Source organism: Pseudophryne corroboree, chromosome 3 (genome assembly GCF_028390025.1).
Source record: "Pseudophryne corroboree isolate aPseCor3 chromosome 3, aPseCor3.hap2, whole genome shotgun sequence".
Taxonomy (NCBI): domain Eukaryota; kingdom Metazoa; phylum Chordata; class Amphibia; order Anura; family Myobatrachidae; genus Pseudophryne; species Pseudophryne corroboree.
The window spans coordinates 267,321,870-267,338,046 of record NC_086446.1 but is presented as its reverse complement, the minus strand read 5'-3'; the positions used below and the strand labels follow the sequence as shown (position 1 = coordinate 267,338,046).

The 16,177-nt window shown below is 44.6% G+C and overlaps 2 pseudogenes; both read left to right on the top strand.

The window, feature by feature from the left end:
* The first annotated feature begins 9,066 nt into the window (after positions 1 to 9,066).
* Positions 9,067 to 9,185, top strand: LOC134898312 (5S ribosomal RNA; annotated as a pseudogene).
* A 5,641-nt stretch (positions 9,186 to 14,826) lies between these two features.
* LOC134896712 (5S ribosomal RNA) lies at positions 14,827 to 14,946 on the top strand (annotated as a pseudogene).
* The last annotated feature ends 1,231 nt before the right edge of the window (positions 14,947 to 16,177 follow it).

Genomic DNA, 16,177 nt, shown 5'->3' with positions numbered 1-16,177 from the left:
CTCGCGAGACTCGGATTCTATATAAGGAGCCGCGCGTCGCCGCCATTTTCACACGTGCATTGAGATTGATAGGGAGAGGACGTGACTGGCGTCCTCTCCGTTTAGAATAGATTAGAGAGACACTTGATTTACTAATTTTGGGGAGCATTAGGAGTACTCAGTACAGTGCAGAGTTTTGCTGATAGTGACCACCAGTTTTATTTATAATCCGTTCTCTGCCTGAAAAAAAACGATACACAGTCACATACCATATCTGTGCTCAGCCTCAGTGTGCTGCATGATATATCATCTATGTATATCTGACTGTGCTGAGTGCTCACTGCTCACACAGCTGAATTGTGGGGGAGATTGGGGTGCAGTTATAGCTGGAGTACAGTGCACACTTTTGCTGCCAGTGACCACCAGTATATTGTCTGCCTGAAAAAGTTAAACACTCCTGTGGTGTTTTTTTTTTTTATTCTATAGTATAAACGCATTCTCCTGACAGTGTCCAGCAGGTCCGTCATTCATTATATTATATAAATATTTACCTACAGTAGTGTTATATATTTTTTTTCATCTCTATCATCTTTATCATCTCTATATTAGCAGACGCAGTACGGTAGTCCACGGCTGTGGCTATCTCTGTGTCGTCAGTGCTCGTCCATAATTGTATACCTACCTACCTGTGGTGGGGTTTTTTTTTCTATCTTCTTCATACTAATAGTTTAGGAGTCTGCTGACAGTGTCCACCAGGTCCATCATTATAATCCTACAGTAGTAATATATTTAGTATATTATCTATACTAGCAGACGCAGTACGGTAGTCCACGGCTGTGGCTATCTCTGTGTCGTCAGTGCTCGTCCATAATTGTATACCTACCTACGTGTGGTGGGGTTTTTTTTTCTATCTTCTTCATACTAGTAGTTTAGGAGTCTGCTGACAGTGTCCACCAGGTCCGTCATTATAATCCTACAGTAGTAATATATTTAGTATATTATCTATACTAGCAGACGCAGTACGGTAGTCCACGGCTGTGGCTATCTCTGTGTCGTCAGTGCTCGTCCATAATTGTATACCTACCTGTGGTGGGGTTTTTTTTTCTATCTTCTTCATACTAGTAGTTTAGGAGTCTGCTGACAGTGTCCACCAGGTCCGTCATTATATTATATACCTACAGTAGTAATATATTTAGTATATTATCTATACTAGCAGAGGCAGTACGGTAGGCCACGGCTGTACCTACCTCTGTGTCGTCACTCGTACATAATTGTATACCTACCTACCTGTGGTGGGGTTTTTTTTTCTATCTTCTTCATACTAGTAGTTTAGCAGTCTGCTGACAGTGTCCACCAGGTCCGTCATTATATTATATATACCTACAGTAGTTATATATATATTTTTTTTATATCATTAATTATCATCTCTATACTAGCAGACGCAGTACGGTAGTCCACGGCTGTAGCTACCTCTGTGTCGTCAGTCACTCGTCATCCAAAAGTATACTAGTATCCATCCATCTCCATTGTTTACCTGAGGTGCCTTTTAGTTGTGCCTATTAAAATATGGAGAACAAAAATGTTGAGGTTCCAAAAATAGGGAAAGATCAAGATCCACTTCCACCTCGTGCTGAAGCTGCTGCCACTAGTCATGGCCGAGACGATGAAATTCCATCAACGTCGTCTGCCAAGGCCGATGCCCAATGTCATAGTACAGAGCATGTAAAATCCAAAACACAAAAGATCAGTAAAAAAAGGACTCAAAAATCTAAATTAAAATCGTCGGAGGAGAAGCGTAAACTTGCCAATATGCCATTTACCACACGGAGTGGCAAGGAACGGCTGAGGCCCTGGCCTATGTTCATGGCTAGTGGTTCAGCTTCACATGAGGATGGAAGCACTCAGCCTCTCGCTAGAAAAATTAAAAGACTTAAGCTGGCAAAAGCACAGCAAAGAACTGTGCGTTCTTCGAAATCACAAATCCACAAGGAGAGTCCAATTGTGTCGGTTGCGATGCCTGACCTTCCCAACACTGGACATGAAGAGCATGCGCCTTCCACCATTTGCACGCCCCCTGCAAGTGCTGGAAGGAGCACCCGCAGTCCAGTTCCTGATAGTCAGATTGAAGATGTCAGTGTTGAAGTACACCAGGATGAGGAGGATATGGGTGTTGCTGGCGCTGGGGAGGAAATTGACAAGGAAGATTCTGATGGTGAGGTGGTTTGTTTAAGTCAGGCACCCGGGGAGACACCTGTTGTCCGTGGGAGGAATATGGCCATTGACATGCCTGGTGAAAATACCAAAAAAATCAGCTCTTCGGTGTGGAAGTATTTCAACAGAAATGCGGACAACAGGTGTCAAGCCGTGTGTTGCCTTTGTCAAGCTGTAATAAGTAGGGGTAAGGACGTTAACCACCTCGGAACATCCTCCCTTATACGTCACCTGCAGCGCATTCATCATAAGTCAGTGACAAGTTCAAAAACTTTGGGCGACAGCGGAAGCAGTCCACTGACCAGTAAATCCCTTCCTCTTGTAACCAAGCTCACGCAAACCACCCCACCAACTCCCTCAGTGTCAATTTCCTCCTTCCCCAGGAATGCCAATAGTCCTGCAGGCCATGTCACTGGCAATTCTGATGAGTCCTCTCCTGCCTGGGATTCCTCCGATGCATCCTTGAGTGTAACGCCTACTGCTGCTGGCGCTGCTGTTGTTGCTGCTGGGAGTCGATGGTCATCCCAGAGGGGAAGTCGTAAGACCACTTTTACTACTTCCACCAAGCAATTGACTGTCCAACAGTCCTTTGCGAGGAAGATGAAATATCACAGCAGTCATCCTGCTGCAAAGCGGATAACTGAGGCCTTGGCATCCTGGGCGGTGAGAAACGTGGTTCCGGTATCCATCATTACTTCAGAGCCAACTATAGACTTGATTGAGGTACTGTGTCCCAGGTACCAAATACCATCTAGGTTCCATTTCTCTAGGCAGGCGATACCGAAAATGTACACAGACCTCAGAAAAATACTCACCAGTGTCCTAAAAAATGCAGTTGTACCCAATGTCCACTTAACCACGGACATGTGGACAAGTGGAGCAGGGCAGACTCAGGACTATATGACTGTGACAGCCCACTGGGTAGATGTATTGACTCCCGCCGCAAGAACAGCAGCGGCGGCACCAGTAGCAGCATCTCGCAAATGCCAACTCTTTCCTAGGCAGGCTACGCTTTGTATCACCGCTTTCCAGAATATGCACACAGCTGAAAACCTCTTACGGCAACTGAGGAAGATCATCGCAGAATGGCTTACCCCAATTGGACTCTCCTGTGGATTTGTGGCATCGGACAACGCCAGCAATATTGTGCGTGCATTATATCTGGGCAAATTCCAGCACGTCCCATGTTTTGCATATACCTTGAATTTGGTGGTGCAGAATTATTTAAAAAACGAGAGGGGCGTGCAAGAGATGCTGTCAGTGGCCAGAAGAATTGCGGGACACTTTCGGCGTACAGGCACCACGTACAGAAGACTGGAGCAACACCAAAAACGCCTGAACCTGCCCTGCCATCATCTGAAGCAAGAAGTGGTAACGAGGTGGAATTCAACCCTCTATATGCTTCAGAGGATGGAGGAGCAGCAAAAGGCCATTCAAGCCTATACATCTGGCCACGATATAGGCAAAGGAGGTGGAATGCACCTGTCTCAAGCGCAGTGGAGAATGATTTCAACGTTGTGCAAGGTTCTGCAACCTTTTGAACTTGCCACACGTGAAGTCAGTTCAGACACTGCCAGCCTGAGTCAGGTCATTCCCCTCATCAGGCTTTTGCAGAAGAAGCTGGAGACATTGAAGGAGGAGCTAAGAAAGAGCGATTCCGCTAGGCATGTGGGACTTGTGGATGGAGCCCTTAATTCGCTTAACCAGGATTCACGGGTGGTCAATCTGTTGAAATCAGAGCACTACATTTTGGCCACCGTGCTCGATCCTAGATTTAAAACCTACGTTGGATCTCTCTTTCCGGCAGACACAAGTCTGCAGGGGTTCAAAGACCTGCTGGTGGGAAAATTATCAAGTCAAGTGGAACTTGATCGGTCAACAGCTCCTCCTTCACATTCTCCCGCAATTGGGGGTGCGAGGAAAAGGCTCAGAATTCCGAGCCCACCCTCTGGCGGTGATGCAGGGCAGTCTGGAGCGACTGCTGATGCTGACATCTGGTCCGGACTGAAGGCCCTGCCAACGATTACGGACATGTCGTCTACTGGCACTGCATATGATTCTCTCTCCATTGAAAGAATGGTGGAGGATTATATGAGTGACCGCATCCAAGTAGGCACGTCAGACAGTCCGTACGTATACTGGCAGGAAAAAGAGGCAATTTGGAGGCCCTTGCTGAAACTGGCTTTATTCTACCTAAGTTGCCCTCCCACAAGTGTGTACTCCGAAAGAGTGTTTAGTGCCGCCGCTCACCTTGTCAGCAATCGGCGTACGAGGTTACTTCCAGAAAATGTGGAGAAGATGATGTTCATTAAAATGAATTATAATCAATTCCTCCGTGGAGACATTGACCAGCAGCAATTGCCTCCACAAAGTACACAGGGAGCTGAGATGGTGGATTCCAGTGGGGACGAATTGATAATCTGTGAGGAGGGGGATGTACACAGTGAAAGGGGTGAGGAATCGGACGATGAGGAGGAGGTGGACATCTTGCCTCTGTAGAGCCAGTTTGTGCAAGGAGAGATTAATTGCTTCTTTTTTGGTGGGGGTCCAAACCAACCCGTCATTTCAGTCACAGTCGTGTGGCAGACCCTGTCACTGAAATGATGGGTTGGTTAAAGTGTGCATGTCCTGTTTATACAACATAAGGGTGGGTGGGAGGGCCCAAGGACAATTCCATCTTGCACCTCTTTTTTCTTTAATTTTTCTTTGCGTCATGTGCTGTTTGGGGAGTGTTTTTTGGAAGGGCCATCCTGCGTGACACTGCAGTGCCACTCCTAGATGGGCCAGGTGTTTGTGTCGGCCACTAGGGTCGCTTAGCTTACTCACACAGCTACCTCATTGCGCCTCTTTTTTTTCTTCTTTGCATCATGTGCTGTTTGGGGAGTATTTTTTGGAAGGGCCTTCCTGCGTGACACTGCAGTGCCACTCCTAGATGGGCCAGGTGTTTGTGTCGGCCACTTGGGTCGCTGAGCTTAGTCACACAGCTACCTCATTGCGCCTCTTATTTTTCTTCTTTGCATCATGTGCTGTTTGGGGAGTGTTTTTTGGAAGGGCCATCCTGCGTGACACTGCAGTGTCACTCCTAGATGGGCCAGGTGTTTGTGTCGGCCACTAGGGTCGCTTAGCTTACTCACACAGCTACCTCATTGCGCCTCTTTTTTTCTTTTTTGCGTCATGTGCTGTTTGGGGAGTATTTTTTGGAAGGGCCATCCTGCGTGACACTGCAGTGCCACTCCTAGATGGGCCAGGTGTTTGTGTCGGCCACTTGGGTCGCTGAGCTTAGTCACACAGCTACCTCATTGCGCCTCTTTTTTTTCTTCTTTGCGTCATGTGCTGTTTGGGGAATGTTTTTTGGAAGGGCCATCCTGCGTGACACTGCAGTGACACTCCTAGATGGGCCAGGTGTTTGTGTCGGCCACTAGGGTCGCTTAGCTTACTCACACAGCTACCTCATTGCGCCTCTTTTTTTTCTTCTTTGCGTCATGTGCTGTTTGGGGAGTATTTTTTGGAAGGGCCATCCTGCGTGACACTGCAGTGCCACTCCTAGATGGGCCAGGTGTTTGTGTCGGCCACTTGGGTCGCTTAGCTTAGCCATCCAGCGACCTCGGTGCAAATTTTAGGACTAAAAATAATATTGTGAGGTGTGAGGTGTTCAGAATAGACTGAAAATGAGTGGAAATTATGGTTATTGAGGTTAATAATACTTTGGGATCAAAATGACCCCCAAATTCTATGATTTAAGCTGTTTTTTAGGGTTTTTTGAAAAACACACCCGAATCCGACAAAAAAAATTCGGTGAGGTTTTGCCAAAACGCGTTCGAACCCAAAACACGGCCGCGGAACCGAACCCAAAACCAAAACACAAAACCCGAAAAATTTCCGGTGCACATCTCTATAAAATAATTTTAAGCAAAATGCTTGTGCCACTATGCATTACAGATGCATTAGGCATTTGCTTAGTTTGCCTATGCCTAGGGTCGGCTCTGGATGTGTGGCTTGCGTTGTGTGAACGATACCGCCTAAATTGACAATCAGATCAAAATTTTGATTGCATCTCCAGTGTGTAGAATTTCATAAACTACAAAAATTGTCCTGTCATTTTTTTACCGTCTCTTTCACTCACTCACTCACTCACTCACTCACTCACTCACTGGCTGACTGACTCATCACTAATTCTCTTAGTTCCCGATATGTTAGAAAGATAAAATTTAGATAACATTTAACATAGGTATTTTCCAGGTGGGAAATTCCCACCTGGAAAATACCTATGTTAAATGTTATCTAAATTTTATCTTCCTAACATATCGGGAACTAAGAGAATTAGTGATGAGTCAGTCAGCCAGTGAGTGAGTGAGTGAGTGAGTGAGTGAAAGAGACGGTAAAAAAATGACAGGACAATTTTTGTAGTTTATGAAATTCTACACACTGGAGATGCAATCAAAATTTTGATCTGATTGTCCATTTAGGCGGTATCGTTCACACAACGCAAGCCACACATCCAGAGCCGACCCTAGGCATAGGCAAACTAAGCAAATGCCTAATGCATCTGTAATGCATAGGGGCACAAGCATTTTATGCTGATTAAAATGATATGCAGCATGCCTATATTCTGTGTGTGACTGCGGATGTATCTGCATACGAAATGCTACGTTACGGTGTATTCCTGGAAATCACTGTAATGTAGCATTTCGTAAGCAGACACAGCTACAGTCGCACACAGAATATAGGCATGCCACATATCATTTTAATCAACAGAAGCTGCGTGTGCATCTTTGTCACATAGCAATGCAAATAAGACGCATTTTTGGCAAAAAAGGTGCCGGTGTTAGCAGAGCTGGCCTAGAGCTGCCAGCTGACTCACGCCAGGCATCTCCTGCTGCATAGTGTATTGAGGCAAGATGTATGAAGATACATCTGTATCCAAGTAGAGGCAGAGGTCACCATGTTAGCGGTCTTGTGAGTGCTGTGTGTAGGTGGGTTGGTTGTGTAATAGTGTTCGGTGTAAGGTGCATTATGTGTGCCATTATGTGTACTAGGGCATTAATAATGGTGCGGCATATGTGTAAGTGGCATTATGTGTGTCATTATATGTATAAGGGCATTAATAATGTGCGGCATATGTGTAAGGGACATTATGTGTATAAGGCATGTTCAAAAAGGTTGGCATAATGTGTAAGGCACATTATATTTATAAGGACATTAATAATGTGTGTCACATGTGTAAGGGGAATTACTGTGTGGTATTATGTGTATAAAGGCCTTATTAATGTGTAGCATTATGTGTATAAGGTTCTCTACTGTGTGGTGTAACATATAGAAAGGGCACTACTGCGTGGCCTAATGTGAATAAAGAGCAATATGGTGTGGTGTAATGTGAATAAGGAGCAATTTAGTGTGATGTAATGTGAATAAGGCGCAATACTGTCAGGAGTAACGTATATAAGGTAAAGTGGTACTATTGTGTGATGTTACTTGAATAACGGACACTATCACATGATAAAATGTGAATAAAGTTGCACTACTATGTGGAGTAATTTGAATTGGGGGTACTATTGTGTGGCCATGCCCCTTCCCAGCAAGAACACACCCCTTTTTGGGCTGTGCGCCGAATGTGCGCACTGTTCCTATTTAAAATATAATGAGGGCTATGGGTGAAGAGTGATGGTGCTGGGAAAGGGGTGCAGGGTCATAGGCAAAACTAGCAGGGGCGCTAGGGGGCACCAGCCAAATCTTGCCTAGGGCATCATATTGGTTAGGGCCAGCTCTGCACGCATCGGTAATGATGTCATTATGTCAACCACCTGTTCATCCCCTTAGGGTAGGTTTATTAAATTGTAATTACGTCGATTTCCTATTTCCCACCTGAAGAATGCCTATGTTAAATTTCAGCTTCCTAACATATCAAGAAGAAAGAGAATTAGTTATGAGTGAGTAAGGGCCTTCGCATAGAACAGCAAGGACCGGGATCAACAGCTACAAGTTTACACCAAAATATTTAAGGAGAAGGGGTATCCGAATCATCTATTGGAAGAAGCCAATATAAAGACAAAGAACCTTGAGAGGAAAGAACTTCTAAAGTACAAACCCAGGGAAAAGAAAGAGGACACAGTGAGATTCATCACTACCTATAGTAGACATGAGAATCTTATAAAAAGAACTTTAAAGAAACACTGGAACATTCTCCTAATGGACCCCATTTTAAAGGATTACCTTCCAAAAGAACCATCAGTGGTATTTAGGAAATAACAGAATCTAAAGGACCTTGTGGCACCAAGCATGTTGAGAAATCCTGAAGCACCTTCCAGTATGCCAAAGTGTGTTGGTTGCTACAAGTGTGGTCGCTGTAATGTTTGTCGCTATGTACACCCCAGCAGGAAAACCTTCAAGAACACCAAGAACCCCAAAGACTACAAGATTAAACAGTTCATCAACTGTAACACTGTCTCAGTCATCTACATGCTGGAATGCTCATGCAGATTAAAGTAAATAGGGAAAACCAAGAGACCTTTGAAGCTCCGGATCCAGGAACATGTGAGAATCATCAAAAACAAAGTCCTGACGCACGCAGTATCAAAACACTTCCATCTATGCCACAATTCAGACCCTGATGAACTTACGTTTAAAGGCATTGAACTGGTTTCACTCGGGGAGAGAGGTGGTGATCTTTCCAACCTTCTATCCAGAAGGGAGATGTACTGGATATTCGAACTGAACACTCTTCATCCAGATGGCTTCAACGAGGGCTATGAAATAGCCCCGTTCCTGTTACGTAAGCCCTATATTACATCACCAATTTCCCACCAGTGCGACCTTCTTTATTTCCTACTTCTCATTTCGCTCTATTTCCTCCAATTTTCGACCTCAGTCTCATACCACTACCACAGCCATACCACACTGGAGATGCCCAACTCCGCCTGATCTTGGAAGTCAAGCAGTGTCGGGCCCAGGCAGTACATAGATGGGAGACCCTCATGGAAGACTGGGTGCTGTATTTTGAAAGAGGAATATGAGGTTGTTTACATTTCTAACCTGAACCTCTCTCTTCAAAACTGCATACTTACTATGGGAGCTCTGGTTTATGTCTAGAGGTGGATATTCCAACTAACAGTATGTTGGTCAGGCACGCATGTGCATGTATATGTACTTATATACATGTGGGTGTGTGTGTGTGTTTATATATATGTACGTGAAGGACTACTATAATACCTCCACGCTCCTGTATATCGGATATCATATTACACGTTTTTTTTCCCTTTTGAATGTACCACTTAATACGTATATATTTGCTCCCTTCTATAAAGTTTAAAAATATTTTTTTTATATATGGTTTTATACACATATATATACTTCTATATTAACTAGTAGCACTCCGCTGGCATTTTATATCTTAATGGATTTAGAGCAGGGGTGGGCAATTATTTCAGCTGGGAGGCCGCTTAACACTTCCAGCGAATATTCGAGGGCCACACACAAAATACTCAAAAAGAGTCCCCTTTTTACACATTACGGCAGACAGCGTCCCCCTTTTTACACATTACGGCAGACATCGTCCCCCTTTTTACACATTACGGCAGACATCGTCCCCCTTTTTACACATTACAGCAGACAGTGCCCCCGTTTTTACACATTACGGCAGACATCGTCCCCCTTTTTACATATTACGGCAGACATCGTCCCCCTTTTTACACATTACGGTGGACATCGTCCCCCTTTTTACACATTACAGCAGACAGTGCCCCCGTTTTTTACACATTACGGCAGACATCGTCCCCCTTTCTACACATTACGGCGGACATCGTCCCCCTTTTTACACATTACGGCAGACATCGTCCCCCTTTTTACACATTACGGCAGACATCGTCCCCCTTTTTACACATTACGGCAGACATCGTCCCCCTTTTTACACATTACAGCAGACAGTGCCCCCGTTTTTACACATTACGGCAGACATCGTCCCCCTTTTTACACATTACGGCGGACATCGTCCCCCTTTTTACACATTACAGCAGACAGTGCCCCCGTTTTTACACATTACGGAAGACATCGTCCCCCTTTTTACACATTACGGCAGACATCGTCCCCCTTTTTACACATTACGGCAGACATCGTCCCCCTTTTTACACATTACGGCAGACATCATCCCCCTTTTTACACATTACGGCGGACATCGTCCCCCTTTTTACACATTACAGCAGACAGTGCCCCCGTTTTTACACATTACGGCAGACATCGTCCCCCTTTTTACACATTACGGCAGACATCGTCCCCCTTTTTACACATTACGGCAGACATCGTCCCCCTTTTTACACATTACGGCAGACATCGTCCCCCTTTTTACACATTACGGCAGACATCGTCCCCCTTTTTACACATTACGGCAGACAGCGTCCCACTTTTTTACATATTATGGCAGACAGTCCCTTTTCCCCTCCCCCCCTCCCTCCCCTAAACCCATATTGCAGATTTTAACTCCGCGGCCTCCCCACCCCTAAAACTATATGGCAGCTGAAGCGCTGATCCAGGGGCTGGCTGGACAGGGGGTTTACCTGTTTGTCACAGTGGCAGACGATCCCCACTGTCCGTTGATCCGCGCTGCTGCTGCTGCCACCTGGAGTCGCTGCTGATGTGGCCTCTCCTGCTCCCGCTCGCTGGCCAACGCTTCTTCTCCTCACTCAGCCGCCACTCCTGCTCACTGCAGTGCCCGCCCCCCGTGCCGCCCAGCGCGCGCATGGTAACAGAAGAAATCCCGGTCAGCTGACCATGTGACGTGACCGGGATTTCCTCAGCGGCGCCGCGTCTGAGAGCAGTGCAATGACAAGCGGCCTGTCGGGCCGCTTGTCATTGCACTCTGGTGGGGCACAGCGGGCCAGGCACGATCGGTCCGCGGACGCATCCGGCCCGCGGGCCGCATGTTGCCCACCCCTAATTTAGAGGTTATGGACCAAATATAATGAGCTGTGAGCCTTTCTAAATTCTAAACTATTCTCCCGCTTTTTTCTAATGCTCATCATGCTCTCGGAGTATGAGCTCCTTTTAGGTGTTTATAATAGGAATTATCATACCAAAGATGGCCGCCGGGACGTTACACAATTTAAAAGAAATGTCTGCTGACATCCTTTACTTCAAGAAAATGGCCGCTGCATGCACACTACGGAAGTGACACACAGCATCCACCTAATTCTGCTGTACAAGGCGGGCGCTTGTGCAACGGCTCATGGACATCTGAGGTCCGCTATACAGGGCCGGCGCATGCGCACAAGAGACTGTCCGACGCCAGAAGCGGGGCGGATATGACGTCACCCGCGATCCGGACAGGAAGTCCGGATGAAATTAACTTTCGATGCTCCAATATAAGTTTAAACACTCAAACTATGCTCTAAATGTAGCGGTTATTCCCAGCACTAGGCTAAAATTGAGGAGGAACCACTTATATTATATTTTGTATCATAATTGATCACTTATATTCCTGAACCTGTAATTGACAGGAAGTGATGTAATAATCACTTCCTCATTAGTGCATGTATATATATCTGAGCTGTCCCACTCACATACCACCCCTTGATGAAGTCCAGATAGGACGAAACGCGTTGGATGCTACCAGACTTAACCCATCCTCTCAAGTTAAGCAATTTTATCCTTTATATCTTGCTTTTTTCCCCGATATTTGCAGTACTATGCATTTTATGGTCCTTTTATTTTTCATGAATTTTTAGATGTATCTTTTGTATTTTTATCCAGCTCCAGAGATATTTTAGTAATTATTTATCTGTGGTTTTGGTATTCCATTTTTTACTGGTGTGTTTTGTTTATGAATAAATTGTAAATCTATTTTTACATAAGTTGGTCTCCCTAATCTTATGTGACACCATTGGTCGCTTATAAACACCTTATCCATTGCCCTGTTTACATAATCTACAAAGCACTTTACCAATGCTTTTTTCTTAAGGTGCAGCAGACGCCATATTTTATCTTAGGGAGAATCCGCATAGGGAGATTTTTGAACATCCATATATTTATTTATTAATTGTATTTATTTTGTTCTTTGATCTAACTACTAGTGTTGATCGGTAACCACATATTGGCGCTGTCCGCTCTCTCCCTATATATATATATATATATATATATAGGAAATCACGACAGCACTCAAAGCCTATGTATATAAAGCAAAAAATGGTGGTGCAAGGCAGCAATAAATATAAAACACTCACTACTCCAGCGATGCAGAAAAAGTAGACAAGCCAGCACTCACGTGTAGATGAAAGAAAAGCAGGATTTATTCCTTAACCAAATGGTATGGTGAAGTACAGCAAATACAGCAAACACAGCCCGACAGCTGTTTCAACCAACTGGTCTTCCTCAGGGGCTAACCGCGCTGTTGTCAGAACATGAAATATAAGCCTCATCAGTTAATCATCAGAGCTGCGGACAAAGGAGGAGGAATCGTACTTCTTGATTATGACTACTACATACGGGAGGCCAACAGCCAGCTCTCTGATACCATGTGTTATCAGAAACTCACTTACAATCCAACAGGAGTGTACAAAACAGAGATTGACTCTATTATACAAATGGGACTCAACAATGGCTATATCAATCAAAGCACAGCTGAATTTTTGACCACCACACATCCCAAAATTCCATTTTTGTATACACTTCCAAAATTACACAAATCACTAACTCAGCCTCCTGGACGACCTATTATCTTGGCCAGAGGGTCCCTGTGTCAGCCCCTTTCCCAATTGGTCGACTTTTATCTACAACCACTGGTTAGGAGAACATCCAGCTATATAGAGGATACCTCTGAATTTTGAGGAAATTAGAAGAAGTGCAGAGTGTGACAGAGGATACCTTGCTTGTCACTTTGGACGTTTCCAGTCTCTACACCAACATCCCCCATATACAGGGTATTGAATCATGCAGAGATCTTCTCAACAACAGCGATGCATATTTTGGACCGCCAATCTCCTTTCTTATGTTACTCATTGACGTCATCCTCAACAAAAATTATTTTCTTTTTGAAAATTGTTTCTACTTGCAGAAACAAGGGACCACCATGGGTTCCAACATGGCGCCCTCTTATGCCAACATTTTTATGGCAGCATATGAGCAGGTGCACATCATTGGTAATTCACATTTTTGACACTTTGTAGCATTTTATGTACGATACATCGATGATTTATTTTTTATTTGGCTAGGCAGTGAAGAACATCTTTTGGAATTCATCAATGAACTCAATGCTCTCCCTGGAACCATCAGATTCAGTTTGACCTTCAGTAAAACACAAATTAATTTTTTGGATGTGACCATCAAAAAGGAGAATAATACATTGCTAACTTCAATCTACAGTAAGGACTCTGACCGTAACACTCTTTTATTGCACTCCAGTTTTCATCCAGCGCCTTTGAAAAAGGGCTTGCCTTTCTCTCAACTGCTGAGGGTGATATACATCACCTCTAATCCAAAGGAATTACCAGGAGCTTTGGAATCTATGTGCCAGAGATTCTTGGACAGAGGATACTCCAAGAATGAAATCAATAATGCTTTATCGCGGATTGAGAAACTTAACAGAACTGAACTTCTACATGTGAAAACTGATCCTACAAATAAAGATCGGGATAGGCTCAATTTTTCCAGTATGTTCACCACGGCATCAGCCTTTATACGTAACCGCATCAGGGAACATTGGCATTTGATCTCCGGTGATCCGACATTGAAAAAAGACTTATCTCTGATACCAAGATTTGCTTATAGACGAGGACCGAATCTCAAGGACCTTTTGGTCAAGACAGACTTTTCACAGCGGAAACCTAGACAGATGTCCAATTGGCTTACCACCAAACCGGGAGTATTTAAGTGTACAGGATGTTCGAATTGCTCTTTTCTGATAATAGGCAATCGCTTCAAAAATCCCACTGATGGGAGGGAATATTCCATCAAATATAGGCTGGACTGTAACAGCAGATTTGTTGTTTATATTTTGAGATGCCCATGCAACCGTTTGTATGTCGGCAAGACTAGTAGAATGATGACAGAACGGCTCAACCAACACCGCTCATCTATCAAGAAGTGCTTAATTGCCACAGACACCTCAAAAGACTTTACTAACTTACCGGTCAAGGATGCACATCATACTGTTAACCAGCTCAAATGTTGTATCATTGATCACATACCGCCCCTACAACGTGGTGGTGATTGGGACACAATTTTGCTACATCGAGAACTACAATGGATACACAGACTTAATTGCCTTACTCCGATTGGCCTCAATGAAGATTTTCGTTTAGGTTGTTTCCTGTGACATATTATAGTGACTTTTTGTTGGACTCTGCATTCCGCTGTTTGGTTTAATTTTCTTAGACACCGCCGTGTGTCCTGTCATTGATGTTCTTTGCATGCTATGTGCTGTCAGACACCGCCGTGTGTCTTTATATATCTAGAGACTCGATCCTGACAGGTCCCCACTTCACTAGCAGTGACACCTTTCCTTTCACCCTCGCTTTCAACATCCACCATGCAGACCCTCTCTTGCTCACTATGTGCAGCTTATTGTCCATCTGTGGTGTTGTATTTAGCAGTATCAGATTCCAGCTGCCTATATGGAATTCCCCAGTAGACCACATATATTGATCTAGTGATATTTACAGCCATACCACACTGGCAAACGTCCAATTCCGGCTGATCTTGGAAACTAAGCAGTGTTGGGCCCAGTCAGTACCAGTATCGGTGACGATCTGGGAATACTGGGTGCTGTACATCACTCACTTAATACCACAAGGCAGCGGACATTGTGCATTCTGTGGGTTTTCTCCCCAACAGGGCAGTTTGGATTCTTTTTGCACATATATGCTTATATATTGATTGCCGTAACAAGTGGGCATTGCTTTGCAGCAGGTTGTTTTGAGGGTTATCCTTGTGTCACCTGCTATTATTTCTATTAGACCTGTCATTCCTTCCTGCTTTTTGCACCCTGCACTTTCTAGCCAGCACTTTCAGGGAACCCTGTTCTGCTGAGCTTTAGCACTATTCCTTTTACTTTTTTAAACACATCACTTCATTTCATTCACTTCTGTTTTGATATACAGCGTCCTTGCAATTCCCCTCACTATCAGCATGCCATTTACTAGTCAGGCTGCTGAGACCACTCGCCGCACGTTTTGCCGTGCTCCGACCCGTTGCTATGCATGATACCGGGCTTGTTTAGCTTAGTTACCAGTGTCATGGAGTGGGAGGAGACAGCAGGGGATGCACTAGACATGCTCGGACTTGTCTCAGCCTATGTCCTGATGCTGCTGGGTTGATTGTGCAGCCATTTGAGGCTTATATTTCGTGTTCTGACAACAGTGCGGTTAGCCCCTGAGGAAGACCAGTCGGTTGAAACAGCTGTCGGGCTGTGTTTGCTGTATTTGCTGTACTTCACCATGCCATTTGGTTAAGGAATAAGTCCTGCTTTTCTTTCATCTACACGTGAGTGCTGGCTTGTCTACTTTTTCTGCATCGCTGGAGAAGTGAGTGTTTTATATGTATATATAAATATATATATATTACAAATAGAAACTGGAAAGGATCAGGGTCTTTACTCAGAGCTGCACCCAATTCCATCTGTGTATGTATGTTGCCAATTTAATCAAATTGCGCCAGGGCCTTCTGACATAATTTAGTCATTATCGGTGAGTTGTATGAATCTTAATTGTATCTCTGATTGCGACTGATTGGGCTTAACCATGTAGCGATGAGGCAATCGCGTGTAGGTTATGTGTGCCATGGGTGTGTTGGCAGATTGCATGATAGTCACAGGCAGTGGCAGATTAAGGTCCTCATGTGCCTGGAGCTGAAATTTATGAAGGGCCCATTGTGTGCTACCGCAAGGGGTGTGACCAGTACCGGCAACACCCCAACCAGCGCCAGCGCAGTGGTCCAACTGTCACTGACTGTGGACGGAAGCGGAGGCCATCTGAAGCATTCTGCAGGTCTGTGTGTCACAAGGGTA